This window comes from Pinus tabuliformis, chromosome 8 (assembly GCF_031772625.1).
Source record: "Pinus tabuliformis cultivar Carrire ecotype Pingquan chromosome 8, CPIR1, whole genome shotgun sequence".
Classification (NCBI taxonomy): Eukaryota; Viridiplantae; Streptophyta; class Pinopsida; order Pinales; family Pinaceae; genus Pinus; species Pinus tabuliformis.
The window spans coordinates 1,544,040,293-1,544,050,931 of record NC_142294.1 but is presented as its reverse complement, the minus strand read 5'-3'; positions in this window follow the sequence as shown (position 1 = coordinate 1,544,050,931).

Below are 10,639 nucleotides of genomic sequence, written 5' to 3'. Positions count from 1 at the left end.
CTAGACCTCAGACCGTTTGGTGTAGGAGTCCCAGCAGTGGGTTGTATGGTATCGCCTTGATCGTGGTTTCATGTAGAGGCAAGCAGGATGTCCTTGTTGATAGCAAGGGTGTGACATGCACATCAAGCCAAGGAACATGCATGAACATTTCTAACACATGGAAAGTGGGGTGAGTGCACCCCTTGGAAACCTGTGAAAGCATGCGGCTCGGAAGGGAACAGATGAGCGAAGATGCATCACAAACTGGAAAGAAAATAAGCTAACAATCCAAAGTGATGGATAAACCAACATCACATCTTACTAAGATTCATACATACTTATACAGAAAGAGTCCATACATGCATGCGTAAGCAAACATATACATATATCATTAGAGTAACCAAGATAGTTGAAATACAATAACAAAATATACATGAAACATGCTAGCTCTGTTATATTAAAAGTGAAAATTCCAATCATACAGTACAACCATGACCAACCACTAGTCTCAGTAGCGGAACGTTACAGTCACTGCTACTTGCTCCTCCAAAGAGATGTAATAGCTCTGGACTATGAAGAAGCAAGGGCTCATTACAATACTCTCCAAAAATTCTCTAAGATACTCCTATCAGAAGGTTGCCTGGCCAAAAGCCTATACAATGGGTTATGAGGTACTATATATAGCAAAGGGTGGGGTGACCCTTAACATTCCCCTTTGTGACTACTCGTCTACCCTCATGACTCTTCAACTACTCTATGACTCTTACATTCAACTATCAACACTTAAACTTCCACTTGACAAGATGTTACATACAATCTGCACATGTACCCATGTGAGACAAAATAGGCTTGAGAAAGCCATGCAAGACATCACTATGACTCAGAAACTATGGGAATACCAACTCTTCAACATCCTCATGATGGTCAATGGTGGCAAACTGATGCCAAGCTCGGTAGTCCATGATGGTGTCCATGTACTCTGTGGCGACATATTTCTGGAAACGAACTTTTGCCTCTGTTGCATCTAGGTACACTACATTGGATCCTCTGTCCAACTTGTCTGGTAACATGCGCATCATTGTCTTGAGTGTGGCTGGACCAGCGACATATTGATGCATAGTTTCTACACTGATCGCCAAGTTTGCGTTGGTGGCTATGTGCATCAACTCGTTAAAGTACGAGTCTAGCTCCAGTCAGACTTGTCCCTTTGTCTTTGCCTCGGTGAGTGTCCCAATAGATGGGATCGCATGTGTGTGCACAACAACATCCATGCTTCTGAACACCTATGCATGGGAAGCCTGCAAACTAGTGATGAGTTCTGGGATTTCTTCATAGTTTTGTATCTTACTTTGGATGCATTCCTTCAACTCAACCACTCTAGGCTTCATAACCTTGGGAAAGTGTAATAGGGCTCCCTTGTATCTCATTGTCCATGTTTGCATGTAATCAACAGTAGCATGCAAGTTTGACAAGATACATGCTCTCCTAGCACAATGCTACTACCAATCGTTGAGATGGACAACTGCCTTATGCACGGTACCAAATCTAGAATACAAGGTCTGCATGACTGTCTCAAGGGACGATACTTCATCCAGTATCTCCTTCTTCAACTCTTCTTGGGCAGATGTTGTAACCAGTTCTCCTCTCTGCTTGGCCGTCTGTAACTCCTTAGTCATCCACTCATTCTCTGCTATCAAGAAGTGAAAAATCGATCTAGTGGCTTTGACATATGCTTTGGTAGCATCTGTCAATGTTGTTGGATGCTTTCCCACGTCAGATATGATTACTCATCCAGCAAACTGAATAGGAGATGTGTGGTCATTATGAGTAGACACTCTGCATGATTTCACAACTCTATGTTGCAACTCATCAAATGATATGTTATGCATCTCTTCTTCCAGATTGACCGTGAGGATATCTATATCTCCTTGGTCGCTTGGGACCTGCTCTGCTTCTGGATCCGGTGAAACCATTGGATTGACCTCTTGGTGGAAAGCCATGAGGTTGATGTCTTGCTCTAACTCTAGCTACTCTATCTTCGTATCCATCTGCTCAAGTACTCTTTCAATCTCTTGAGTGAAGTCTTGTTCATGTGACTGCTCATCATGTTTGATTTGTGCCAGCTGCTCAGATGAGTCTGTTATCACTAAAAACTTTTCCCTAGAAGCTTTTAGAAGAAGGAAAGGACCGAGGTGACCACAAACCAATCTTTTCAGCATAGGCTCTAGCCAACCTATGGCTTATAGAGGGCTCTCTCTATATGATTTAGCTTTTTTTGTTGGGATTTTAGGCTAGTTTTGAGGGTTCAGGGGTTTTGATTTGTATTGATTGTTGGATGGTGGAATCCTTAAAACAGATGGATACACTGATGTGTTTGGACCATTGGGCTATGGAGTCAAAGGAGGGCAGCAGAACTAGATTTAACTCACTAAAGGGAGTGTTCAAAGGGCAAGATAACCGAGTAAAGTGCGGGTCTTTGGACCGGATGGGTGATATGATCTTAACTATGGTGAGAGAGCACTTGAGAATTCTCAGACTAGGATTAAGACGAGGAACAAAGGTTACTCATGAGAAAAGGGAAATTAAGAATCCTTTACTATAGATCAGAGGGAGACTACCTAGACTAAGGAGCAATTAGGAATTCCTTAATTTAGATAATTTGCAGAAAACATTAAAATGCATAATAGTTAAAGCAGAGTGCAATGAAGCAAATTCTAAGATAACATTCCATATTATAGCATTCAGATTTCAAATACATTAAATATTGTGGAAAAATTTTAAAGAAAAATGACAACACAAGAGAAAATACTAGTCTGCGCTTTCGCTCTACACATGAATCTAGTGAAATGTCTTATCTTTATTCATTAATCTAGCTTGCTAGTCCAAACGGTGATACAATAGCTTACAGTATTTTGATCAAGAAATAGAAATGTCTAAGAATCCACCCTACATACTTCAAATTGTGAAGTCTTTATACAAAAAATTATTACAAAATCTCTCAAACTAACTTGAGATTTAATCTAGGAGATACAAATATCTTCTTGCAATAAGATAAAGACAGCTCTTGAACTATTTCATGCCGTCCATTTTTATGTGGTACTGCTGGATTTTATAGTTGGATTTGTAGCCCTTTTTGCTGGCTTGCAATTGTGGGTTTTCACGCTAGAATCTTCTTCAATTTTGATCTTTCACTTGATACTCTTTGACCCTGATACTCTTTGACCATGCTATCCTATTTTCATCTATTTTACCTGGTTGTTCTATTTTTACTATGTAGTAACTTTTTGCTGTAAATTTCTCACAGTAAATCAGTCATTGTCTCCCACCATTCTGCATCAGGTAATTTGACATTCATCATCCTCCTATATATCTCATCAGCTTCGGTATACTTGGAAAAATTGGGCTTTGTGATGAATAAGTGTTTAATCTCATGCTGGAGAAAAAACAAGTTCTCGAAGGTGTTATACAAAACTTTGCCTGTTGGCAGTGCTTTTATAGATGAAGTGCTAGCTTGTTCTTTAGCCAACTGCCTAAGTCTATTATGATAGTCCATCTATGTCATGAGTTTTTCATTAATGACCAATGGACTGGGCAATCCTTTCTCCCTCAAAATTTGGAATTTGGCCATGAATCTATCAATGGCCACCTACATGTTATGGCACTTTTCTTCTAAGTTCAGCATCAAGTTTCTTTTGGAAAGGACCTTCCTTATTTCCAAAATGGTTTCAGTCTTGTCTTCTATATTGAGCTCTTGAAGCTCATATCTGTTTTTGCTATTAACGAAATGGATGAGTCTATTTGCATCCTCTGGCATGTCACCCAATTCCTCCTTGACTTTCTAAATAGCTATTGTAGCCATCTTTATTAGTTATGTCTGTTCAAAAATAACTTCAATAGATGGCCAAATTTCCTTGATGGAGTTAATGATATTGGCCCATAACAGTTCCTTTGCTTGCCCAAGGGGTTTCTCTAATGTCAAGTCTTTCTCCAAGGCTTTGACCCTTTCACTCATTATGTTGGCCTTTTGAGTTTCTTTTTTTGCATAATTTGTGCAAGTTTATAATCAATCTCTAAACTTGCCACCTTTTCCTTTAGTCTATTCATTTTTGTAGCCTGAATTGACATCTCTTCCATGGCTCTAACTAATTTTGCTACCTTTTCTCCTGATGCATCTATTGTTGTTGTAGACTTTGCTGTTACTGGAAATGCTGTGGTAGGTGGAGCTGTTGGTGCAAGTGAAGCTGCCAGTGTAGAAGAGACTACTGTAGACATAGTAGGGATGACATTTGCAGAAGTTGTGGCAATGTCAGTCTGTTTCATTTGGATTAAATTATCCAATTCTTTCTCTATTTCCTTTAGCTGATCATTGAGCTTTAGGACCAAGTCCATCAACTCTTCATGTTTGGTTTGGTTCTCTATGACTTCAAGTGTTTGAGGATGTTGCAGCTGGGGAATTTTCAATTGCTTCTTTAGTGCAGCAATATCATCGTTCTTCTTCTTTATCAGCTGCTTAGTAGCTTTTATATCCTTGGGATCATGTCCCAATTCAATAATTAAGTCTTCCAAAGACTTAATCCTGGTATCCTTGGCCTGTGAGGAGGCCTTCTCCAACTGAAATTGTGCTGAGATGTTGTTTATTGAATTTTGTAGTTGATGGGTAGCTATGGCTTTACCTATTAGGGTGGAGTATATCATCTCTCCAGCCTGTTTGTGTAGTTCTATTTGGTCTATGGGATGAATATCCCTTGCCAACACTTCAAAGTCAACCCTCTTGTAATTTGATGATGTTTTGGGCTGCTAAGTTGTAGGTTTGATAAAGGACATCTGCAGCTTTCCCTCCTTGATGTCAAAGGATAACCTTAGCCTTTTTTTATTTGTGGGAGTGAGCTTTAGGTATTGGGCATATGTTTGGGCTTTAAGCCTCTCATTCCTCATCTTGATTTCCTTATACTTGTCCTTTATGTCTTGATCTTTGTCAATGGACCTACTGAAGGAAGACACTTCCACACTAAGCTGCCTTTACAGCATGTGAGTTTGCGATGTGGAAGGCTCTTGTATGTCTTTAGATGGAGTAGTGGACCTGCTTTTCCCTATCTCTGTGTTAGTAACCTGTGTTGGTCCTTTTGTGTATTCCTATTCAAAGGTTGAATTAAGCCTTTGCCTCTTGCTATGACTTGCTTCCTATTGCAAATTAGAGGTGTCCATTCCTAAAGTGGAAGATCCCTCTCTATTTCCTTTTGGATTTTTCTCCTCATTCTAAGGAGTTTGTGTGACTGGAGAGGTGCTCATGGCTCTTTCTTTCTCTTTTGGTACTTGCAGGAAAAATCTCTTGTCAAGTTGCTTTTCCAAATCAATTAGAGCATTTTATACATCTACCCTTGTGTTGTCACTATCTACTAAGGTATTTTCCACCTACTCTATCTCATTGGCATATGCCTCTATCTCTGGTATGGGGTGGTGGATAAAAATGTCCTAGCTTGAACTTTTGCCTTTTCTTGGTAATGAATTCTAACAGGTCATATCTCCATACAAAACTCCTTTGGAATTTCAAGCTTTGTAGGATTAGGTCCGCCTCTTTCCCTGCCTCTCTGGAATTGCATATGAAGGGACCTAACTGGTCTTTGATTTTGAAATTGGCCTTCTTCTTGGCATTGACAAAGTTTGCCTCATCCGCGTTGATGATTTGTCTGTAATATTCTAAGGCAAACAACCTCATGGGGAGGTATCTTGGCAACTTATATGGTGCAAGCATGCAACCATATATTCTGATTTCTATGTGGTTTTGGTAAACGTACCAATCTCCCACTTTGGTTTGCTTGGAAAGCTGGAGGACTCTTTTTATCTCTGGACTTATCCTGGGTGGAGGATTTCCAGTGAGCATAGTCATGATTGGATACACAAAAGAATCTATGAAGTAAGAGTATGTATAAGGTGATCTAAACTCATGGAAAAGTGGGGTCCAAAAGATGACAGATCTAGGCTGGCCCCTGGTGTCAAGCTTCTAGAGAGTAAAAGGAAACTTATTAGATTGATAATACAAAAATAGATGTTACAATACCGAGTATTTGAATACTCTTTCATTGTCCATTCTTGTGAACTGCTCATGCATCCTATTAGCTATGAAATTGGAAAAGTCATATATGATTGCAGGAGGTTGCCCTGGGGTATAAATGGACATGAAAGCAAGAATAAGTTCATCAATGTATTCACTGGTAGAGTAACCCAAAACACATGATATCATGGTTACAATGTTCTGGCCCCATTGAGAGAAAATAGCTGATACATATGGAGGGGGGTCCTTAGGGATGTGCTTTTCCTCTCTAATGAAGGTTTGAAACAACTAGGCCAATCTTGATGGGCTTAGCTTGGGATACTGGTCCAACAGGTCTCTAATTGAGAGTGGGGTTAGGTTTGGCCCTGGTTGGAACTACAAGATTTCATTAATTGACTCAACTATTATAGTGAAAAGAACCTTCTGGTCATGAGACATATGGCTCTATGGCTGGGGACGTAGCAAGCATAACACATATGAACAATTTCTGGAATGATGTGAACCCGGGGGGACTGGTATCTAGGTAAATTGGACTCCCAGAGGCCAATATCATCTGTATGGTTTAGGTATATCTCCTTGCTTAAGCAATGAATTTTAAATAGGAGCTCTATTGTAGTTGTGTCTTTGACTTGGAAATCCCTGTCAGCTAGGGGTAGGTGGTCCAGGTCTAACTATGGAGTACTAATGGGTCTAACGTCCATAGAGACAGGGGAACCATAATTCAGTTCTTGTGGATTTGAATTATGCTCTAGGGGGGTTATCAATGATTTTGAGACTTTTCAGAGGGTTTGGGTGAGAAGTTTATAAAATTGGTGGTATTCTTACTCAATTTCCTCAATTTAAAATACTGCATAGGCTAAAGGTCTTGAAATTTATAGGGTTAAGAGGTAATTTGTGGTGAAATACCTGAAATTGGGAAAATCGACTTTGAAAATGGTGTTTCACAGCAGTTGCAGTGGTTAGTGTGGTCCTGGTACGGTTATGAAATGGTTGGTTGGGCTGTCTGCAGCGTCTTCTGGAGCAGAATCAGAAGTCTTTGGGTAATTTTGATGTTTACAGTGGTAGCAATGGTTTACACAACTTACAAAGAGAATGCACAGAAAAAAGGGTGAAAGAGGGCTTCATGACCCTTTACAAAGAAAATGATTAATTTTGGCAGGTTTCACTTTCGGATGAAAAGTTGATAGTTTTTCGGTTGAGCGGAGGAAATGGTTTTGGATGGTCATCGCACCACTTTTGTGGTGCCGGTGTTTTTCGGGAGGGGTCACCTGATGCCATACATTGTCTAACACATAGCATCAGGGGCCGAGAGAAAAACCACTTTATTGGGTGGTTATTGTTCAGCCATCAGGCGTGACCGATATGGTTGTGTGCCATTGGATGTGGGGGAGGGATGATCAATGGTAGTCAGGAGGCAAAGCTGTGGGGGGGGGGGATGACAGGAGTTGATGGGCAGTCCATGGATTTAATTATGGTGGTTCGGGATTAGTTTAAAGAGTAATCCTGGGTTATGTGATCAGGCCAAGGAATTAGGGAGTCAGGTGAGGTCAATGCGGGATTAACTTAAGTTTTACCGAGGTTAGGTAAATTAAGTGAAGTTATATCAGGATAAGGGGTAGTTTATATAGTTTTTATGAAAACTAAGGGTCGGGGGTACTTTATATAGGGAATTAATTTAATACGGGATAATGGGGATTTTTGGGGAATTTATATAATAATATTAGAAATTAATATGAAATTGCAATGGCAGAATGGGTTTTTCCTTAGTACAAGGATAAATTAAACATTTACACACTTAGCTTTATACTTAGGAAAAAGGCTTTTTTGTGGGCTTTTTGTATGAAAGGGTTTTATATGGGGGTTCCCACTTTTCCTAGGTAAATGATGTCAACCATAGGAAAGTGTGATTTTATTAGGGAAATGAGTGGAAATGAAGGGAGATGAATTTTTTTGATGAAGGGGGTTCTAGTACTTGTGCCTATAAGTCATCAAGCTGAGGGTCTGGTCCCTCCAAAAGTTAGAGAAATGCTCTGAGCCCCTTTGACTTGTAGGATTTAAGCACTAGAATTTATTTATGGGAAATTAGTAAAGTAAAGGGGTGAAATAAATGAGGGGATGTTAAATAAACCAAGTTGTGAACCATTGTCTTTGCTTTGTTCACTGATTATGCACATTCAAAAGATGCATTTAAAACAATGACATAAGTGCTTTTGTGTAATCACATGATATTTCTGCAACCTTTCTACTACTTACCCATTTACTCATCACACCATTTTTTCTTCATTTTATTTGGGTGCATTTAGGCTAGTAAACCCCTATCAATATTTTTCTTTTAAAAAGCAAACTATCTAATTCTAACCTTATATCATCCAAGATCTCACATTAAACTGATGAGCTCCTTTTATTTACTCTACCTATCTAATGATCTGCCAAGATTACACTGTTTGGTCGGATTTTATTGTCTAACTATAAACATAAAATTCAAAGCATGGTATAATCAAGATTAAACAGTTTGATTACCATGGATTGTGGCATAAATAACAAGCTGCACACAATCATTATTATGCATAAAAGTAAATAGTAGTGGCATTTTGACTTGCTCACTTTCATGGTCCTTTTGTTTTTTTAGGGTTCATATATTTTCATTTTTTGGACCTTTTCTTATTCTTTTTGTCCTTTGATTATTCTTTTAGGACATACCCTCTTTACATTTTTTAATTTTTTAATATGGATAACATTTGCAGAAAGCAATGGTATCTACAATATTACAATGTTTCACCTTAGTCATTCAAAATTATGACTCCTATTGGTATAGGAACCTAACAGTGGCTCCACTTGGGGATGGTATTTTCTAGTGAAATGTCAAGAACTTTCTAGATTAGTAGCCTTTGAATTGTTGTTGATGTTACCTTGCCAAATTTTCCTCTGTGCTTCTGCATTATTAATACTTTATGACAATATATCTTTCAAAGCTTAGGGCCTTCTCTTCGAGCTTCAACTTCAAAAATCACCATCCAATCCAAACTAAACTTTTGAAAATAGAATATGTACAAATGGGAAATGAAAAATTAGTAACTAGGCTCAAAATAATGTTTTAGCATTCGACCATTCACTGGCCCACCTTCTGCTTCTGTACCATCAAGTTCTCTCAGGAAGAAAGCATTATTACCTCTGAAAGCATAAATGACATATGGGCCTTTCCATAGGAAATCAAATTTCCCATGTTTACCTTTGTCTTCCCTCCTGGAATCCCACTTGAGCACCTTGTCACAAGGTAGAAATCTTCAGCCTTGGATCTTTTATCAAAAATCTTTTTAACCTTTTCTTGCACAACTTGAGACCTGATATAGACATCTTCCCTGGTTTGTTGAAGGCGAATAGTTTGGTTGATTCTTCTTTGGATACTGATCTGAAAATGGAATGTACTTGTTTAAGGGTGCAAGGTATCCATTTCCCATAATTGCAAATGTGAGCTATACACTCCAAGTGACCTCTAAAAATGTGAAAACTTATTATTTCTTATACAAAGATAGACTGTAGGGGCATTCACCAGACATGTCACCTCTAAAGAGAGGATGAGTTCCAGAGGCTACCTGGCCCTCTACAGGCTCTGCCTAAAGAAATAACAAAGTAAACACTTAGAAGTCTTTGACATACACATACTTGAAATTTGATGTCTTGCGGAATAAGACAAATAACTTTCTGCAGCTGAATAGGTGATTATGTGTGTATGCAAGTTATGTATATTTGCTGTTTAATACTTTATATCAGTTTTGTTTATCATATCATCTTCAGCAAATAAAGACATCAAAATGATAAAGCAGTTCACCCCTTCTGGGCTACATCTGCTGGACCAAGCCTCTCCAACTAGGCTTGTCCTCTTGTATTAAAAATGCTACAAAGGCTAATACAAGAATATGGGTGTCTCAAAGGACAGATCTGACTGTAAATACAGAATCAGAAGATAGGAATTAGCTAAACATGCTCTTTCCCAAACACTAAACAGTGAAAATTGTACCTTATACAGTACTTTCCCCAATTGGCCCTCATGGCCCTTTAAACTTGCATGGAGAATTTTGAGGTGAATATGACCTCAATTGGTTCTAAAACCTCTGCCATTAGACTCATAAGGTCGAAAATAGCAGACATAGGCTTTTGAATCACCAAAAATGGATGAACATAGCCCCCAAACAGCTCAAGCACTGAAATGGCCCTGGTGGCCCTGAAAGCTTCCCTGAAGCTAAACAGTGAGAATAATGCATCAACAGGAAAAACGCGCTGTAGAAATGAATTCAAAATGCTGAAAACCTTCAGGAATGACCTTTGTTCCACATTCACTGGCTGCACAATTCCCAATGCAGCTCCCAAACTGATTTGGCCCTCGTGGCTCCTGGAACTTCCACGAAGCTAAAACACCTGAGAATGACCTCATATTGCTGTGACACCTATGCCAATGGCTTCAGAAGGTTGAAGATACCCAAAATCAAAAAAAAAATCGTCAAAAACAGCCTTTCCTAGCCAAAGTTATGGCCAATTAAAGTTTCCCTCCAGTTTAGCCTAAAAAAACTCCAGCTAACTATAGTTGGAGCCAGTTAGGCCCGCCAAATA